The sequence below is a fragment of the Artibeus jamaicensis genome, unplaced genomic scaffold (genome assembly GCF_021234435.1).
Source record: "Artibeus jamaicensis isolate MK-2021 breed Jamaican fruit bat unplaced genomic scaffold, CSHL_Jam_final contig_1819, whole genome shotgun sequence".
Classification (NCBI taxonomy): domain Eukaryota; kingdom Metazoa; phylum Chordata; class Mammalia; order Chiroptera; family Phyllostomidae; genus Artibeus; species Artibeus jamaicensis.
Genome location: NW_026521360.1, coordinates 614238 through 633109, shown reverse-complemented (window position 1 = coordinate 633109; position 18872 = coordinate 614238). Strand labels below are relative to the sequence as shown.

The 18872-nt window shown below is 38.4% G+C and overlaps 1 protein-coding gene and 1 pseudogene across 1 annotated transcript in view; one reads left to right on the top strand and one right to left on the bottom strand.

Moving 5' to 3' along the window:
• PCCA (propionyl-CoA carboxylase subunit alpha) overlaps window positions 1–18872 on the top strand; it is a 526460-nt gene that overhangs the window by 102600 nt on the left and 404988 nt on the right. The gene's annotated exons all lie outside the window — the stretch shown is intronic.
• Window positions 12074–12487, bottom strand: LOC119047880 (60S ribosomal protein L27-like; annotated as a pseudogene).

The window sequence follows — 18872 nt, the reverse complement described above, 5'->3', positions numbered from 1 at the left end:
GGCAAAGGGAGACCCAAAGTTGCATGGTGATTCTCTGCTAAAGCCACATGGTGGTTCTTCGCTAAAGCTGTTTGATAATTCTTTGTTAAAGCCTTGTGGTGATTCTTGTCATGGCTGCTGTGACTGGGTTTAAGTCACAGTGCCAATCTTCCTTTTCAGCCCTATTTCCAACTCCTCCCACAATCAGCTACATTTGTCAGCATTCCCATATTTTTCCAGCTTTTCTGGGCTGCCATAGTGAGTCTGGGAAGGTGTGGGCCCGTGGTGTGGAGCCAGTCATCTCTAAGCTCTCATGCAGGTGCTGTAACCAGGGGGTGTTGCCTCCCAGTTACATCTTGGGTGGAAGTCACTCCCTTCTCCTTGGCTCAAAGCATGGCCACAGCTATTTAACATATCTATGAAACCAGTTAAAGGTAATAAAATATGTTAAATGACCGTTCTAGAGGTTATCTGCAAAATTGTTGCTATGCAAAACAATTCAATGGCCCTGCTCCATGTATCCCAACCCCCCAGTTCAGACTTGTCGGGGGTAAGGACATCCCATGTTTTTAATATTTCCTGGACACCTTGAGTTCTGGACCCCATTACAAATCCTTCTTTTGGAGGCCCCTTGGCTGTACCCTTTTATGACATACTAGTAGGTAATCAGTTTTTTTTATAGAAATGTATTGTTTTTTCAAGTCCTGAGGGTTCTAAAATGTATAGTTTAATTGTACACCATTATATGGAAAAATTAAGTTTGGCCAGAAACCGCAAAGAGAAAAACATAACTAGATTTTAAATATTTTTTATATTTCAATGTTTGTTATGATTAATTTTTTATGGCTTTTAAGAACTTAGTATAATTTTTAGGTCATCAGAGAAAGGTAAAATTATATTTAAACATTCTAATATTATAAGTGCCTGCTTGTATTTACAGTATTTTTTGAAAAAAGTCACATAATAACTTAAAATAGTAAATTAGCATATTAATGTCTTCATTCATTCTAGTGCCACATTTGTTTTTGTTTTCATTTATGAAAACTTATTTTAATTATGAAGATCAATTTATTTTAAAAGTTAATAGATGGTAAATGTCTCTTCATGGTTTGTTTTGGATTTTTCCACTGTAAATTATAGTTTGGGTTATGGCGAATAGGCTAATATTCTGTGCCCCAATTAATGAGCCCCTGTTCATATGAACCATATATTTTATTTATTTTGAGATCTAAATTATTAGTTAATATGACTTTTAATTTTTTTCCTGACAAGCTTCTAAACTTTTCAGTCTTGCGAGGTTCCTGGTCTTGAATTTGCTGACTGAATTAGTGAATAAACCAATAGATTAGTACTTTTTTTTAACACCCGGGGATTTTAGTTTTACTCTTTGGAAACTGTTTGAAATAATGGCAGATTTTAGAGTTTCACAAATCTTTTTTTTTTTTCCTTTAATTGTTGTTCAAGTATAGTTGTCTCCATTTCCCCCCACTGCTCCCCACCATCCCGGGGGAGAAAAGGGGGAAGGGTTTTCAGGAACAACTATAAAGGACACATGGAGTTTCACAAATCTTAATCAAAGCTCACCATGCTTACAATAATGTTTTGCACAATATTTTCAGTTGATGAAGTGTAAAAATTTCAAGTTATCACAGCTTTTCAGTCTATGAGGTATTAAAAGTGGTGACAGGGCTTCTCTGTTACTCTTTTGCAGCTAGCTCTTTTAATTGATGTTGAATTGTGGCTATACTTGTACACAGGGTTAAGTAAAAAGGTTGCAGTCATCTAGTGAACATTTTTCCTTTAATGTGCTCATTAGTGGTGGCAAGTCCAGGTTTCAGCACATGTCAGTAATTTACATTTCATTACTGAGTGGCTGCCCTTGTTCAAGAGTTGTTTCTAAGCCTGATGAATATATATTGGGAATAAACAGTAGAAGAAGTGAAAGCCAAATGCCCTGCCAGGCCTTTCAGTTGGTTCTGAAGCTTCCAGTGGATCTCTGATTAGCAATGCATGAAGAGGATGAAAATGCAAAGATGATGCCTACACAAGTTGCCACAGGTAGGCGATCCCCTTAAATCCCTCTTTTGTGACCACCTTCCCATTTCATCTTTCCCATATTCTACTTTCTTGGCAGACTTTCTGTTAAAGTGCAAATACTCTTTTAGACCTAGGAAGTGAACAATAGAGGATCAACCTGGTTCCTTTAGTCCTTCTAACTATTAAGCCAAGTCTGATTATTATGCAGTAGTTGACAGAAGCAAGGGGCTTGATAGGCCTCCCAGCTCCTAGGGACCTCATTACTGTGATTGGGATCTCTGTGATGATTCCTTCTGGGATTCAGTTTTCCCTCTTTGCCTGATTGGTACCAGCTTGTTCTTGCTTTTGAAAGCTTGCGTAGATCATTAAAAGGTAATCTTTGGGCAGTGTTGCTGCATGTAGGGACAAGATTCATGTTAATGTTGTCTTTGAACCTGAGGTATTTGGGAAAATCCAGAAGTTTTCTTTTTGTAGAAAAGCTGGCATTTTTAGAACTCAGGATTTTATCGTGCATGAGTTACTTCATGCACAGATGGAGTAGTGTTAGGAAACGCTAGTCTAACTATCCTTAGAAGATGAAAGATGTAATTCTTTATATGTTTTTCAGTATATTTTCAAATTTTTGGATATTTGGGATTATTGCAAGTAGATATCAACATTGCCATCATGTGTGTTTGTAGGTCATCTGTTGTCTACTTATTTAATTTTTTGGATATATATTAAAACATTGAATTCAAGAAGTTTTGTGCAGAATTCATGGCTAGAATCAAAAGTGAGTGAATTTATGACCAACAATACAGTATTTAAAGATGCTGAAAAATACCAATATTCAAGTTAGATTATTATTTTATGCTAAATTCAGTTGGTTGTGATTTAGCTCTTAGATCATCTAAAAATGAAGGCAAGTTAAGCATAGTTTATTATGTCTGAATATTACTTTTTGTTAGCTAGAGTTTTAATAGAGGAGCAATATTGTTTTGGATTTTTTTTATGTTTATAAAGATAAAGATACAAATCTAGAGAGTATTAGTTTAGTAATGTTCTGACCAGTGTTTGTAGTCTTTGCAAAAGTGTAACAATACATTTACCTTCTAGATGACTACTTGAAACTATTCCTTTTGGATGCTTGCCAGGTAAAAGCCTCATGGGATTAAGTTCTGGACAATCACTTGCAAATTTGTGGGGGATATCAGTGACTTTGAATATTTAACTGTCCAAACTGTCATCTACTTGCATTGTGTCACTCCATTTGGTAAAAAATTTAGAAGTTTGTCAGCCAGTTAGAATTAGAGGTGACATCTGCTTTTAATTGGTGTTTTATTTTCTTCCAAGTCAGTAAAAATTCAGTAAGACATGAATTATCAAATTTTGCAATGCTAAGCAACTTGTCAAGTGACAGTACTACCTTGAGCACTTATACAGATGGGAAGTGTTAAAAAGTTGATTAATGGTCAGGAGTTCTGATTATGGTTTTAGAAGGTTAAAGCTTTTATAACCATTGCCAGCTTTTCAGTGTCAGATAGTATTCATTTGTTAATTTTTTAGGCTTTTTTCAATTATTGGCAAATTACCTCTAATAGAATGAGCACTTAACTATATAGTTTTAGTGATACTTGGTCTAGTACACTTAGGGTCAGATAAGGCAGCATATATTTCATCTGTTTCTCAAATCTATTATTTGTTTAGTAAACATCTTAAAGTTGTTTTTGTTAAAAAATTGAAGAAATATAAATATGAGCTTTAAATGATATTCCCTAATACATACTCAAGATGTATGTGAGAATATCTGTTTGAATCTTGGCAAAGGAAGCCTTGCTTGGGCCCCCTGTTGAAAAAGAAAATTGATTTTTTTCTGTTTTTACCATTTTCAAACCATTTTAAGATATAAAACATAAGAATAAAGAAATCAGTTGTTTCAAGAAGAGCATGTAAAAATAACTCAAGACTTCAAGCATTCTCAGAACTAAAAAAAACCAAAGAAAATATTACTGTCATACTGATTACATTTTAACTTTTCTTGTTACTGAAAATTTCTGCAGGACACCAAGTAGTTTCTTTATAGAAAGTGTGTCTTTAAAAATTCAACTGTGAAGGAGTGTTCTTTTTGTTCTGTTTGTTTTTTTGCAAAAAAGCTAATCAATAATATAAAGTTGGATTTTCTCCTTTTTGTATTTGAATAGAACTGTATATTAGAGGTAGAATTTTGTTTTAAAAGTGGTTAGGAGTTGTAGCAACATTTCTCAGATTAGGTTTTTAATATGACTAGACTACAATTTAATTCAGATTTTCTTTTATGTTTTCCACTTATAAATATATGATAAGTGTTATACATAGTAATGCATTTTTTGCTACCAGAAAATCATTGGGTTATTTAATTTGATTCAGAAACTCTGTCCTGTTCAGTTACTTGGATGTTGTGTAGATTTTATTTCAACTTAAAAACTAGAGAAGATGCTTGAGTAAATTAACCTTAGTTTTACATACAGTTGAAAAGTAGCATCTTAAACACAAGGGCCACATTAAGCAGTTCTTACACATTTTTAGCAAATAGTTGAAAAACAGAAAACTTAGATCTTTTAGCTAAACTATTCAGAACACATTCATAGTCATTTTGGTGCCCGATAACTTCAGGGTTCATTGCCCCTGTGCATTTTTCAAATTATTTGCTTCTCAATACATAAGGCTTTAATTTACCTCCTACTGACAAACCCCAAGTGGGTTTTTAAGAATTTGGAAGTGGACTACTATACTTGTGCTGCAGCACTGGTTTTGATTGCTGACACAGAATTTTCTATGACACCCCAGATTTAGATGGATGGGAGGTTCAGGCAGCATCTTCTGGGCAATTGGTAGGTGTCCTGCCACCCCAGATACATAATTACTGGTTTCTAGAATATTTTTCTTTCTTTGAATCCTGTTTTATCCCTATTTAGAAAATAATATAGACACAAGATTTAACCCCATTCTATTTGCTGTTAATTTTTTGTTTGAATGGTCTTTTTTATCTCAAATTTTACAGGATAATAACAAAGTTAAATATTTATGCCTTAAAGTAGTCTAAAGCAATAATTATTGTTTCTGTAATAGCTGATATTATTAGTAAATATAATTTATATACTGATTAATAATATCTCCAGGTTGCATTCTCTTAGAGGTGTACAAAGTGACTTCTATGTCATGTGGTTAGGCTTGATACGTTTTTAAGGAATAAGGAAAACAGTTGAAATCTGTATTTTATGGAAAGAAGATGAAAACCTACAGGTAATGCTTGTATTGTGGTAATAATTTACTTTTCTGGCTTTAAATACTGTCGTGATCTTTTAGGAAACAGATTGTGGTAGACTTGTTGTGTTAATCATTTCTATGTTTTCAGCTCAGTTTGGTCACTAATACTTGACTTGTTACTTAGATTCTTGCTTCTTGCCTTATCGCATTCAGTTCCTATTGTTTAAATTACCAAGCTTTCTTTATCATGTGATCCTGTCATTCTATTGACAAATGATTGGATCAGGGATTAGTGTCTGACCCAAAAGGCAATCATCTGTAGAAGGGTCATGGCCCATGGTGTGTGTGTGTCTGGCTGGGGTGGGTGCGGATGTGTGTGGTGAGGGTTGTGAGTGGTGCTGGGATGCAGAAAAGGTTGTGACATTTGAACTGTAATAACTGAAAGATGAGAAGGAGCAGCCAGCATGTGAAGCTCTGGGGTAAGCTCTCTCCCTGCAGAGGGAATAGCAGGTGTAAATGTTCTGAGGCAGAAATGAGATTAGCATATTGGATCCAGAGAGAGAAGCTGGTGTGGCCAGAGAATAATGAATGAGGAGGTGTTAGAGGATGAGATTGGAAAGATAGGTTCATTGAAGATCAGTTAGGGCCACTGTAAGAAATTGGGATTTTAATATAAGCAGTTTTGGGGTGGCTGGGAGAAGATTTTAAGCATGTAGTGACATGATGTGATATACTTCTTTATTACTATATAACAAGAATGCATATCAGACTGAAGAATTATGTGATTAAATGTAGTTATGCTAATAGGAGTATAAAAATTTTTTTAAAATTTATTTATCTTTACAGGGGAAGGGAAGGAGAGAGGGAGAGAAACATCAATGTATGATTGCCTCTCATGTGTCCCCTGCTGGGAACTGGCCTGCAACCCAGGCATGTGCCCTGACTGGGAATCAAACAGAGATCCTTTGGTTCACAGGCCTGTGCTCAATCCACTGAGCTACACCAGCTGAGGCGGAGTATAAAAATTTAAACTATATACTAAATATGACAAGAAATTGTGCTGTAGAAGAAATTCAAGTATCCTACTGGTCAGCATGTGGAGAGTCCTAACTCCTTAATTTTGTCCTACTGTTTTTTAGGAAAACATGTCTTTGTGGAAATAAAGCTATTGTCTAGTTTTTTAAATTTTCTTTCCTTCCTTCCTTCCTTCCTTCCTTCCTTCCTTCCTTCCTTCCTTCCTTCCTTCCTTCCTTCCTTCCTTCCTTCCTTCCTTCCTTCCTTTCCCTTCCTTCCTTCCTTCTTATCTTTCTTTCTTTCCCTTCCTTCCTTCCTTTCTCTTTCTTTCCTTTCTTTTCGACAGAGGGGAAGGAAGGGAGAGAGGTAGAGAAACATCAGTGTGTAGATGTCTCTCACGTGCCCCCCACTGAGGATCTGGTCTGCAACCCAGGCATGTGCCCTGATTGGGAATTGAACCTGTGACCCATTGGTTTGCAGTCAGCACTCAGTCCACTGAGCCACACCAGTCAGGACTAATTTTTAAAAATTTTTAAAGATTTTACTTATTTATTTTTAGAGGAAGGGGAAGAGAAGGAGAAAGAGAAACGTCAATGTGTGAGAGAAACAACTGATTGGCTCTTGTTTGCCCCCAACCTGGGTCCTGGCCTGAAACCTAGGCATGTTCCCTGACTGGGAATTGAACCAATGCCCTTTTGGTTTGTGGGATGATGCCCAACCCACTGAGCCACACCAGTCAGGGCACTATCTTCTAATTTATGCTTTGCAAATCATCTACTTTTTAGTAAACTGCACCCTTATTAATATCAAGAATCATTCCTCTTCCCACAATGGTTTATTTTCCTAAACTTGGGTTACTTAGTTTTGAAAAACACTCTAGTAAGACAGCCCATGGGAACCTCTGACCCTTCAAATCCTAAGAGCTGTTAGTGGGTAGGTGTGACTACAAAGGGAAGAAATGGTATTTCTTTTTAAGGTGGCCACTTTTAAATACCTCTCATTATCTTTCCACCAGTGTTAATTACTGATTTGCTTCTTTAGCTTTCTGTCTGGCTAGCAGGTGATGGTTATACCACATAAATAAACTATTGTAGACACACATATGCTTACATTCCAGGGCATAGTTTACCTCTCCAACATCTTTCCCACCATAGATGATTTACTTATGCCAGTTATGTTCATCTTATCTTTCCTGACAATAATTGACTCAGGGATGAATCAGTGAAGCCAGTTCATGCCAGTGAAACATGATGAGAGGTTTTTTGGAGGTAAACGTTCTCATTTTTAAGAGAGACAGGCATTTGTGCTCAAGGTTTCTCTTTCCCTCCCTCTGCCTAGGTCTTTGGTGAATGACAGGGCTTGGTGCTGCTGGCAGCCATGTTGTGACCATGAGGATAACTGGCCTAAGGACCAAGCTGACTGAGGCAGATCTGAGAGAATGGTAGAGAAATCCAGAATTAGGAGATATATTTTTAGAAGAGTTTCTGTCTAAAAGTGTTGGCGGAGTGTGTGTTGAAGGTAGGGGGAATAGGGGCATTTAATGGGTTAACAATATTTTGTACTTTAGTAGACATTTATTGAAAAGCTTTCCTATCCCATTGTGCTAGACCCAGAGGTACTCAGTTAAAAATAAAGTAGGGCACTGATTTTGCTTTTCCAGGAACTTATTTATGGATATTGGGTTTTGATTCCTTCTGTGACTGTCCATTTTATTGGATTTGGGGACTTAAAGAACCCTCACTTTTTAATATTCAGTTGAAAAGCTTAGAAACCTAGGGCTTAAAGCATTAACCATTACTGTTAGAGAATCAGAGCTGTGAGTTGCTTTAATGATGTTGTTGGGCAGCTAGAAGTATCTGAATATTATGCAGGGGCACTTGGAAGAATCCAAAAATGAGAAGATTGGTGGGCTTGAGGAAAGTATTGGAAGTAGAGAATGGCAGGTTTTATTTCTCTTTGTGTTTATGCTTTATTCTTAGAAATCTTTTTGTAACCCTGTTTACTACTTCCTCCACTTCTCTGCTTGCATGGACCTGTGGAACATGCAGACCAAATCTATATCCCCTTAGGTTATGGGCTTTAGGGCTGGCATCTTGAATAGAGGAAGGTTTCTTTTTTACTCTCCCCATTCTTAGGAAAGGAACTGCCATAGATCTAGTTGGGAGTAGCTGCTTTTTGGTACAGTCATAAGTATTCAGGGGTCAAGATCAAATTATTCAAAAGGACTACAGTTGAGTGGTCTTTTGCCGTGGTTGCGAAAAGGGAAGTTCAGGAAAGTTGTGAGCTGGCTGACTCTTCCACAATATGTTTATTATACCACATAAGTATAGAGCAGTATGATAATCGTAATAATCAAAGTATAATTGGAATAGGGTTGTATGCAGGTAGTGGTTAATTCAGGTATGTTGGGGGTTGGGTACAGCTGGAGAGAAAATTGTCAAACTTCAAATAAGAGGTGTATGAAAGGATTAGTGAAGAAGAGTATTTGTATTTGTATAGCTATTTGTTTCCTCCCCAGAAATTTTCTCCTCTCATAAAAACTTTGTGCCCTTATACACATAAATCTGAGTTTCATAATTGTGGCATTATTAGAGGTGTAAAGTATACATAGAGAGGAAAATTATGGACTTATTGAGCCAGGAGGAACATAGAGTTTATCTAATTTGATTGGCGTATATCTTTTGATGTGGTAGATACTGATGAATACAAAGATGAAGCAGGTTCACTACCTGAAGAACTTTATAAGAAGGAGATACAACAGAGAAGAGTTTAACTCATAAGAGAGTCATAAATGATCTTTTGGAAGTCAGATGGTGAAGTGATTAATTTTGATGGAGGAGGAGTGTCTAGAAAACTATAATGAAGAAGGTGGCATTTGAACTAGGCCTTGAAGATAGGTAATATTTAGATGGAGAAGACGATAGAGAAAAATGAGATACAGAAGGGAAAGGACATTTCAGTTTTTAAAAAAGATTTTGTTTATTTATTTTTAAAGAGAGGGAAGGGAGGGAGGAAGAGGGAAGGAAACATTGATGTGTGAGAGAAGCTTCATTCAGTTGCCTCTTGCTCGGTACCAGGCGGGCAATTAAATTTCCTGGCTCTACCTTCAAAATAAATTTAGAATCCGACCACTTCTCACCACTACCAGTGCTGCCATTTATCCCAATCACCAGTATCTCTCCTCTTCATCATGTTTGCCTCATATTTGGTCTCCAAGAGTTTATTTTTATCTCCTTCATAGATATTCTCAAAACCCAGATTCTCAAAATCTGTCAACCTGTAAGTCAGGTATCAGGATTTCTCTGTGAAAAACCAGACAACAAGACATATTTAATAGCTTTTTGTTTCATTCATTGTCAGAACCAAAGTCCTTCAACTCCTTTGTCCTGCTTCTGACCAAATTATTTTACTCTTTTTCTCATTTCCTGTGTTTTAGCTCTTTCTGGAGATAAGGTATGCTTACAACCTCAAGGCCCTTTCATTTGCTAGTTTCTTTGTCTAAAATACTGTATCTTCAGATTTGCAGTAGCTTTTTTAGGCCATTAGTCAAAGTCATTCTCTTAAAGATACTTAACTGACTATCCTAATTAATATGACAAGTTATTCTCCTACCACCTCCAACTCTCTCTTTTTTTTTGCAGTCATTTTGTTACTTTTTATTTATTTATATTCTAAGTGTATTTTATTGATTATGCTATTACAATGATCCCAATCCTCCCCCTTTATGCTCATGTACATATAAGTTCTTTGGCTTCTTTATTTCCTATACCATTTTTAACCTCCCCCCGTCTATTGTATGCCTACCAATTATACTTCTTATTCCCTGTCCCTCCCCTCACCCCACCCTTCCTACTGATAACTATCCTTGTGATCTCCATTTCTGTGAATCTGTTCCTGTTCTAGTTGTTTGCTTAGTTTGTTTTTGTTTTTTTAGGTTCAGTTGTTGATAGTTGTGAGTTTTTTTGTCATTTTACTGTTCATAGTTTTGATTTTCTATTTATTAGATAAGTCCCTTTAATATTTCATATACTAATGTCTTGGTAATGATGAAGTCCTTGAACTTGACCTTATCTGGGAAGCACTTTATCTGCCCTCCCATTGTAAATGACAGCTTTACTGGATAGAGTAATCTTGCATGTAGGTCCTTGCCTTTCATGGCTTCAAATACTTCTTTTCAGCCCCTTGTTGCCTGTAAGTTTCTTCTGAGGAATCAGCTGATAGTCTTATGGGTACTCCTTTGTATGAGTGCCCTTTTTTCTTGCTGCTTCTAAGATTCTCTCTCTCTTTTTTTTTTGCTGCTTTTAAGATTTTCTCCTTATCTTTAATCTTAGGTAATGTAATTATGATGTGTCTTGGTGTGTTCTTCTTTGGGCTCAATTTCTTTGGGACTTGCTCTGCTTCCTGGACTTTCTGGAAGTCTATTTCCTTTGCCAGATTGGGGAAGTTCTTCATTATTTTTTCAGATAAGTTTTCAACTTCTTGCTCTTCCTCTTCTCCTTCTGGCACCCCTATGATTCAGATGTTGGAACACTTAAAGTAGTCCAGGGGGTTCCTAGGCCTTTCCTCATTTTTTTGAATTCTTGTTTGTTCATTCAGTTCCAGTCGGATGTTTATTTTTCCCTTTTGTTCTAGATTATTGATGTCAGTCCCAGTTTACTTCCCTTTACTGTTGGTTCCCTGTATATTTTGCTTTATTTCACTTTGGGTAAACTTCAGTTGTTCCTTTAGTTTGTGACTGAGCTCAATCAGTTCTGTGAGCATCTTGACTACCAGTGTTTTAAACTCTGCATCAGACAGGTTGGCTATCACTTCATCACTTAGCTCTTTAGTTTCTAGAGTTTTGATATGTTGTTTTATTTGGGTCCTATTGCTTTGTCTTGGCACACCTGTTATGTTGTAGAGGGCAGGGCCTTGGGCATTCACCAGTGTGGGGTGACCCTCTTTGCTGCATTGTGGTGTTGTTTGTTGGGGAGGAGTCTGAGGGGGAACAATATGGCTCACTTGCTCTGCTCTAGCCCCACTTTTCAACAAACTTTTGTATAAGACTGGGAGTTTTTCCCACCATGGCAACCCCTGAAGTAGTTTATATCTAGCTTAAGTCTTTAGTTTCCCATTCAGCTAGCCCTGCCTCACTGGTGTGGTCTGCCACCTTACCACTTTGCCCCTTTGGCCCTCCAGCTGCAGCCTTGCTTTCAGTCCTCTCCATCTTGGCTGTTCATTTCCACCCCTTCTGTTGGTCTGGATGAATATTTCTTCTTTAATTCCTTGATTGTCAGACATCTATACAGTTTGATTTTCAGACAGTTCTGGATATTTTTTGTTTTAAATTTGTTCTTATTCTTTTGGTTGTGTGAGGAGACAAAATATATCTACCTATGCCTCCATCTTAGCTGGAACAATGTCTCAATAGAGATATTATTTTATGAGAGAGATTATTTTAAAGAACTTTTTTCTATTTTATTTAGAAATATACAGATGAGTAAGTTTAAAGCAATTATTTTGCATTTATATCATGATTTAATACTACCAACAATAATTATAGTTTTTTATTGTCTCTTATTACTCTAAGGTTCTTATTTTAAACCTATAAAATTGTACATTTTCAGCCTAAGATCATTTCTGTGCTGTCCTTGCATTTAAAAACAAACAAACAAACAAACAAACCCTAAAATCAATTTACTTGTTAATTTGAAAATTCTTTGCTAGAGTGGACAACAATATTGACTTACTTTAGGGCTTCAGTATAGGTAACCTAAAGAAGACAGAGTATGTATTTTTTTAATTGCCTCAATTTTTAATGACTGAAACAAAAAAAGATCTAAAACCACAGCTTCTGGAACAACCATTTGTTCTTGCTGATCTTATTCCTCTCTTCACACTTGACCTTGGCCTCTTGTTGGACCTTGCATTTCAGAGCAGGATCTCTGAAGATGTCTTTGTTGATGACGGTTTTGTCCAAGATATCCACAGAGCACCTTGTGAGCATGAGGTGATTGTAGTAATAAACTTTCACAAAAGACTTGATCTTAGACCTCTTGGTGATTTCTTTCTTGTCCATGGCAGCTGTCACTTTGTGGGGATAGTGGTCAATTCCAGCCACCAGATCATGCCTATAGAGGTGGTTCTGATGTACCATCATCAATGTTCCTCATGATGACTGCTTTGGGTCTGGAGTAGTGTCTAGTCCAGCCAGGAGCAGCACCACCTTCCTGGTTTTCATAAACTTGTCCATGTCAACAGCAGCCATTGGGGCCTAGAGCAGAAAGGACCAGAAGTATGTGTTTTTAATGAGTTGCATTTCATGAGTTGTTGGCCTTTTATTTCTTGGTATGTCTTCACTAGAATTTATCCTCCTCTTATGATAGTTGAAAGTTGCTTGTGGCTGATTAATATTGTATCACTAGAGCACTGTTTTCTGATTGGTATGGTGAGGAGACCTTAGTATATTGTGAAAATGACTTGGCATATCATCCCAGATCATGGATTTGGTCTTTGTATATTTTTTCCTGACTTCTAATATTCTCTATTAAAATTCAAGTGTGGATATTGCAGCCAAAAATGCAAAAAGACATTTGAAGTTTATTTGTAATTAAATAACTTAAAATTATTAAAATAATTAAAAATTAGTAAATCAGAGTTGAAGTCTTTGGTCAATCAAGCAGAGTAACTACACTGTCAAAATTGAGCTTTTAAAACTGAAACACATTCTAAACCACAGACATTTGTAACATGAGCAGTAGTACTCCAAAATACCATTTATTTTGGAAGTGTGTTTAAGGTAATAATAACATGAGTAAACTATTTAAAATATGTCAGAAGTTCTTCACAATATATGATAGTTGAGATTATATAGTAAATGTGATAAGAGCTTTTTATGGTTTTAAGTACAGAGTAGTTTATCCCAAGAAATTGTATTTATTATGGTTTGGTGTCTGCTTTGCTTAAGACATTTTTAGGTTCATGTAAGAATGTCTTCTGTGGGCGTGTCACCCTGGTTGTCCTGCTGACAAGTCACTGATTTGCAAAATGAAACTTAACCTTGTCATCAAACCTGCTTTTTGACTTTGTGTTTTAATGAAGTTTTCTGGTCTGCAAATCTTGTTGTCATCTTTTACTATATTCCTCCCTTGCACTTTATTTTAATCATTCTCCCTAAATGCATTGGTAGCTTTACTATTAGTATTACTGCAGCTTTTCTCACCACTCTTCTCTCTGCTAAATTCCCATTGCTGTTATTATATTACTTCCTCATCTGCTCCTTTTCACCCAGACCACTGTTTTTCCTCAGTCTTTTCTCCTTGGATCCATCTCAGTACTGTTGCCAGACTGATTTTCCTGAAATATTTCAGAATTCTTCAGTGGCTTACTGTTGTCTGTAAAGCCTGTATTCATCAAGGTGGTATTCATAATAACTTCATTTCTGCCTGTTTTCCAACATTATCTGTGCTTACTCACGCTGTAATTTCTGTTACCAGAGGATACTGAGTAGCTGTCCATTTGTACAGTTGTCTCTTGACATCTGAGGGGATTGGTTCCAGGACCCAGTCCCTCTTGCACATGCCAAAATCTGAGGATGCTCAAGTCCCTTATATAAACCAGTGTAGTATTTGCATACACCTATATTTGCATATAGACTACAGCAGGGTATACCTACACATAATTTCACTTGCGTGGATGGAGTCAGGGTAGTGCCTGGTACATGGCAAATTCAAGTTTTGCTTTTGGAACTTTCTGGGATTTTCTTTGTTTTTTTTTTGTTTTTTGTTTTAATATTTTTGACCTGAGGTTGGTTGAATCTGCGAATATAAAACCACAGATTTAGAGGGCCAACTATATTGTGGTAGACATTTGAAATTTCTGTCTGTTTAACATCTTTACTTCTTTGAGAAGAATGTCTTTTTTTTTTGGAAGGGCTCTTGTATGCACTTTAGTCTATAATGGAAGTGTCAGCAAGTATGCAAGCAAACAGGATTTTAGACTCAGAAAAAGGAGCAGTTGAGAGGAAGAGATGAAAGGTATGGGGAAGAGGTCTGTTCATCCTCCTCAGGAAGGGTCTAATTTAGTTGTGGCTAAGGAGTCAACAGCAGTATTACCATCTAAGGAACAAGGCTTTTGTAATGCATTAAAGAGCTGCACACAAGAGGGTGGGAGGGGAGTCCTCACCAGCTAACAACTGTGTAACTGTGACTTCTAAATTCCTTCACACTTATGCAGAAGCTTACTGTGGCTCTCCTCTCTCCTAGGTGCTTTAAACATATTAATTCATTTAATCCTCACAGATACAGAAACTGACACAGAGTGGTTAAGTAACTTATCCAAGGCCAACCAGATAGTTTTTGGTAGAACTAGAGTTCAGGCAGATTCCACAGTCTTTGCTGTTAACCATTATACTCTACTGGTTTTAATTACCGCCTATTATTATAAACCATGCTTGCCAATTGTTTTGTATGGTTTAAGTATCATAGGAGGTAAGAGGAGTATAGGTGACGTTAGCCATAACTTAAGAACTTCAAGAGATTATGTAAGGGTGATGATAGCATACATTTGACGGGAGTCATGCTGGCTAATAAAACATTTTAAGAGTGTAATTTTACTGAGATTAATGTTCATGCTTACTTAGTTGATAAAAATGAAACTATTATATATAATGACAGGTTTTTCCCCTCATCAGTTGCAAGACTTGACTTTGATGAAGGGAGAAAATTGCAGTCTGAAGTCTCATTTATTTGGAAGGTCAGGAAGGCCCTGGTTGGACTTTCTGAGAAAGACAGAAATATCAGGTGATCTGAGCATGTTAAAATTGTAGCAGTGTTTAGTGTGAACTCAGTGGAAAAAAAAATCTCTGATACAAAAAGGAATTTTTGTCAAGAAAGAATCCCTTTGTCTTTTATTATTTATGCAGTTGATGATTGAATTATTGGCACTTTACATACCGAAGTGCCATTCTAATACATTTTATTGAGCTGGCTAACACAGTTTCTGGTTATGCTTTATTCCAATTACCATGATCAGTTTCCTATAGTACTTTCATAGTACGCATGCTATATTGTGACTTCAATTGCTTGTTGTATCGTGTCTTCTGGTTGGTTTGTCAACTAAGGGAGTTTGGTGATATACCTCTGTCTTGCCCATCATTGTATCACTGGACTTAGGACAGTGCCTGACACTGTGGAGTACTTGGCTGGCATTTGTAGAGTGAATGCATGACTTTAAGTGTTACGAGGATACTGAAGAAGTATACAATTGAGATCTAGTTGTTGTAGGTCTTAAGAGGTAGAGAAGAGACCCTTTTGGATGAGCACTGGTTGTGTATATTCTCATCATCATTCTCTGGTGAGCACAGAACCTTTTATAGACCAGTGAGAAAGGTGTTTTCTTATACACTTAAATGTTTGTTCCCCCATGCTACTTTTCCAAATCCTAATGATCTTTCCCTCAACTGCTGACCTTTTTAATGAAGCCTTTCCTGATTCCCTCATTCTTCACATCAAGTGCCCGAGTTTTCTTGTCTTTTAATGAATTTACCATTCTCTACCACGTATTGTCTTTCTTATTGGATATGTATTGTTTGTTCTACTAGATTATAAACTCTTTGTGTGCAGAAACCATATCTGTCCACACCAGCATGCTTCTGAGAATTGAAAGGATAGGTGCTGGGGTCATAGGTGAGTCCTATAACTGTGCCAGGCAAACCTGATATATGATCACTTCCCAGTAGTCAGCACCTGGTCTTTGACTTGTTGAATAAGCACTGGGCCATCTGAACCTATTCAGAAGCATGTGGAATTGGTATGAGGATGCTCCGGCCTGCGGAGAAGTCAACTGGGGCTCGACCACCTACCTAGAACAAATGAGTTGGGGGGACAAGAGGCGCGAAGAATGGCAGCAAGACAAAAGATTCTGATCAAGCTGCAAACTTTATTTTTCCGAACTGGGTATATATATATATATAGGGGGGGAGGGAGAGGAAGGAGATTAGGTTGCTTGCTATTGGCTAGCTTGAGACAAAGAAGGGCCCGCTTATTGATTACTTGGGTGCAACTGGTACTCGTGGACACCTCATGTGCCTGTAGCTGATTGGCTTGTGGAGCGCATGCACACCTCATGTACCTGTAGCCGATTGGCTCGTGGAGTGCACAGGTTCCTGTAATCAATGCAGTGTTTTTAGCTAGAAGCCAGGTGTAAGGTTTCCAACATCTCCTCCCCTTTTTATTACTTTGAGAGCGAGGAGAATGTAGATAGGGTAGACTTTAACCGGCTGGGGGAGGCAGAGGCCTGACTCCTCCTGGGCCCATTCTGAGCTTTAGGGTACCTTTTGGGAGGAGAGGAGTTGGGTACCAACCTCTTTGCAAGTCAGCTTACCTCTCAGGAGACTCGAAGTGGCCGTATGTACAGGCCTCTCCTTGCAGTGCTTTGCCTTGCACCCAGCGGTGTCTATCACAGCTACTTGGCTGTGAAGCATATCTTCGAGGGTTATGCTGCTCCCGCAGGAGGGGAACCTGGCAGGAATCGTGGGCTAGCACCCCAGCGGCTGTACGGCTCAGAGTCCACTCCATGTTCCAGCATTTCTAATTGTTGATAGTGCACCTGAATAGGTCTTCCTAGTACACTGTTAAGTTGGTCTTTGACTAAGTTGGTTATACGTCTAAGAATCCAGGGGCAAAGGAGAGGATGAGGGTGATAGAAACTAAAGGTCCTAAGAGGGAAAGGAGATAGGGGAGAATTCCGTTGAGTCCACCCCAAAGGGGGTGTTCGGAAAGTTCCTTTCTTCTTTTTTCTAAGTCTTCTTGTAACTGTTTTATCTTGTCTCGGACGATGCCCGGTTTGTTGGCATAGAAGCAGCAGTGTTCCTGTAAAGCCAAACAGATACCTCCCTGTTCTGCAGTAAGTAAATCTAGACCTTGTCTGTTTTGAAGGACAACTTCTGCTAGGGAGTATACTTGGTCTTGGATGTCACTAATGGTACTGGACAGAGCCTGGACATCATCAATTAGTTGTTTAGAGAGCTTTGTGTATGAATGGACTGCGACTCCCAATCCTGCAGTCCCTGTGGCAACTGCTCCAGAGACGCCTAATCCAACTAATAAGGGTATGAATGTTAATGCTCTTTTTTGTCGCCCCACAATATGGTCTAAGCTGGGAATGGGGACGGGCTCGTCTCTGGGGAGAACATCTATATCTGGTAGTGAGGTAGCCAAGACACATAGCCCAGTCCAGTTAGCGGGCAAGGCTGAAAAGGCCAAGTTGTTTCCACAAACGAGAATTTGTCCATGACCTGGGCAAAGGGGGTTACTATAATTGGTTATGCTGCTACAACTAGTAAATTCTATAAAGCCGACGGGAATGTCGAAGCTATTATTTTGAGCTATGCCTTGTAAGCACAGGGAGGGTGGGAATATTGTAGGTTGGACCCTAAGAGGTAAACTAGGGTTACATTGTAGCTGTGATTTATTAAGGGTGGATATATTGACAGGAATAGCTAAAGGCATGGGGGTGCCTAGGCTCATACATAACCAGCAATCCTCGGCTAGGTGAGGGTTAGATATGTTAAGAGCTTGATGTGTGGCTATTAAAATGTCAGCAGTCTGGGTATCTAGGTCTACTCCCCGCGGTTTGGGGAAAGCTAGTAATTCAGTGGGGGTGGATACGGTCAAGTCAGTGAATTCTTTAGCCACGGCCTTGATTTCTCGAATGAGAATTAAGGCTTCTTGAATGGAGGTTTTTTGAAGAAGGGGTTTTTGGTGGATTGTTGGTGGCTCGGGGTTGTTTAGAATGGGGGCTAGAATATGGGTGGCCGCAGCGGTAGGTTTGAGGGTGCATAGGGGGGCGGCCGAAAAGCTGGGAGATCTTTAAGTAAGGGGGCAGAAGAGAGAGGAGGCCAGTCAAGGTTATTGTAAGAAGCTGCCTCTTTTTCGAGTTCGGCCTCTTCTGCTGGGTTTAATTGGTCGACATGGTTATTTGAGGAATTATGGGAAGGGTTAGGGTTTTTTTTAATCTCTTCCTCTATGTTAATAGAAATTGAGGGGGCCCTCGAAGGGGGCCGAGATTGATTCTTTGAAATTTCTTGTCCCTCTTTACAGAGATTTTGGGCTGAAGGGGCCCTCGAGGGGGACCAGGATTGATTTTTTAGAACTTCTTGTCCCTCTTTACAGAGGCTCTGGACATCCGGAGAATGCCCATGAGTGACTAAGATTTCTTTAATAAGATTAAAATAACTGAAGGCGGTGATAGGGACGGTCTCGGGGCCAGAGACTCGATAATAGTCATTAAGGTAATCTCCGACCCGGTTCCAACACTGCGGGTCAATCGTCCCCTCTTGGGGGAACCAGGGGCACATTTTGAATATAAAGTCAAAAAATAAAACTAAATCCTTTTTCTTAACTCGAGTTCCTCGTACCTTGAGAGTTTGCTTTAATTGACTTATAAAAATATCATTTTGTGAACATGCTTGTCCCATGATTGGGGGCCTTACCTGGCCGAGTTCGCCGTCGAGGGGAGGGGCTCCTGGATCTGTCTCGCGGTCGAGTAGTCGCGGCGATCCAATCTGTGCGGGGGAAGTCACCGGCGGGGACGGCGCTTTGTTCCGGCAGCTATCGGGGCCCCCACGTTGGGTGCCA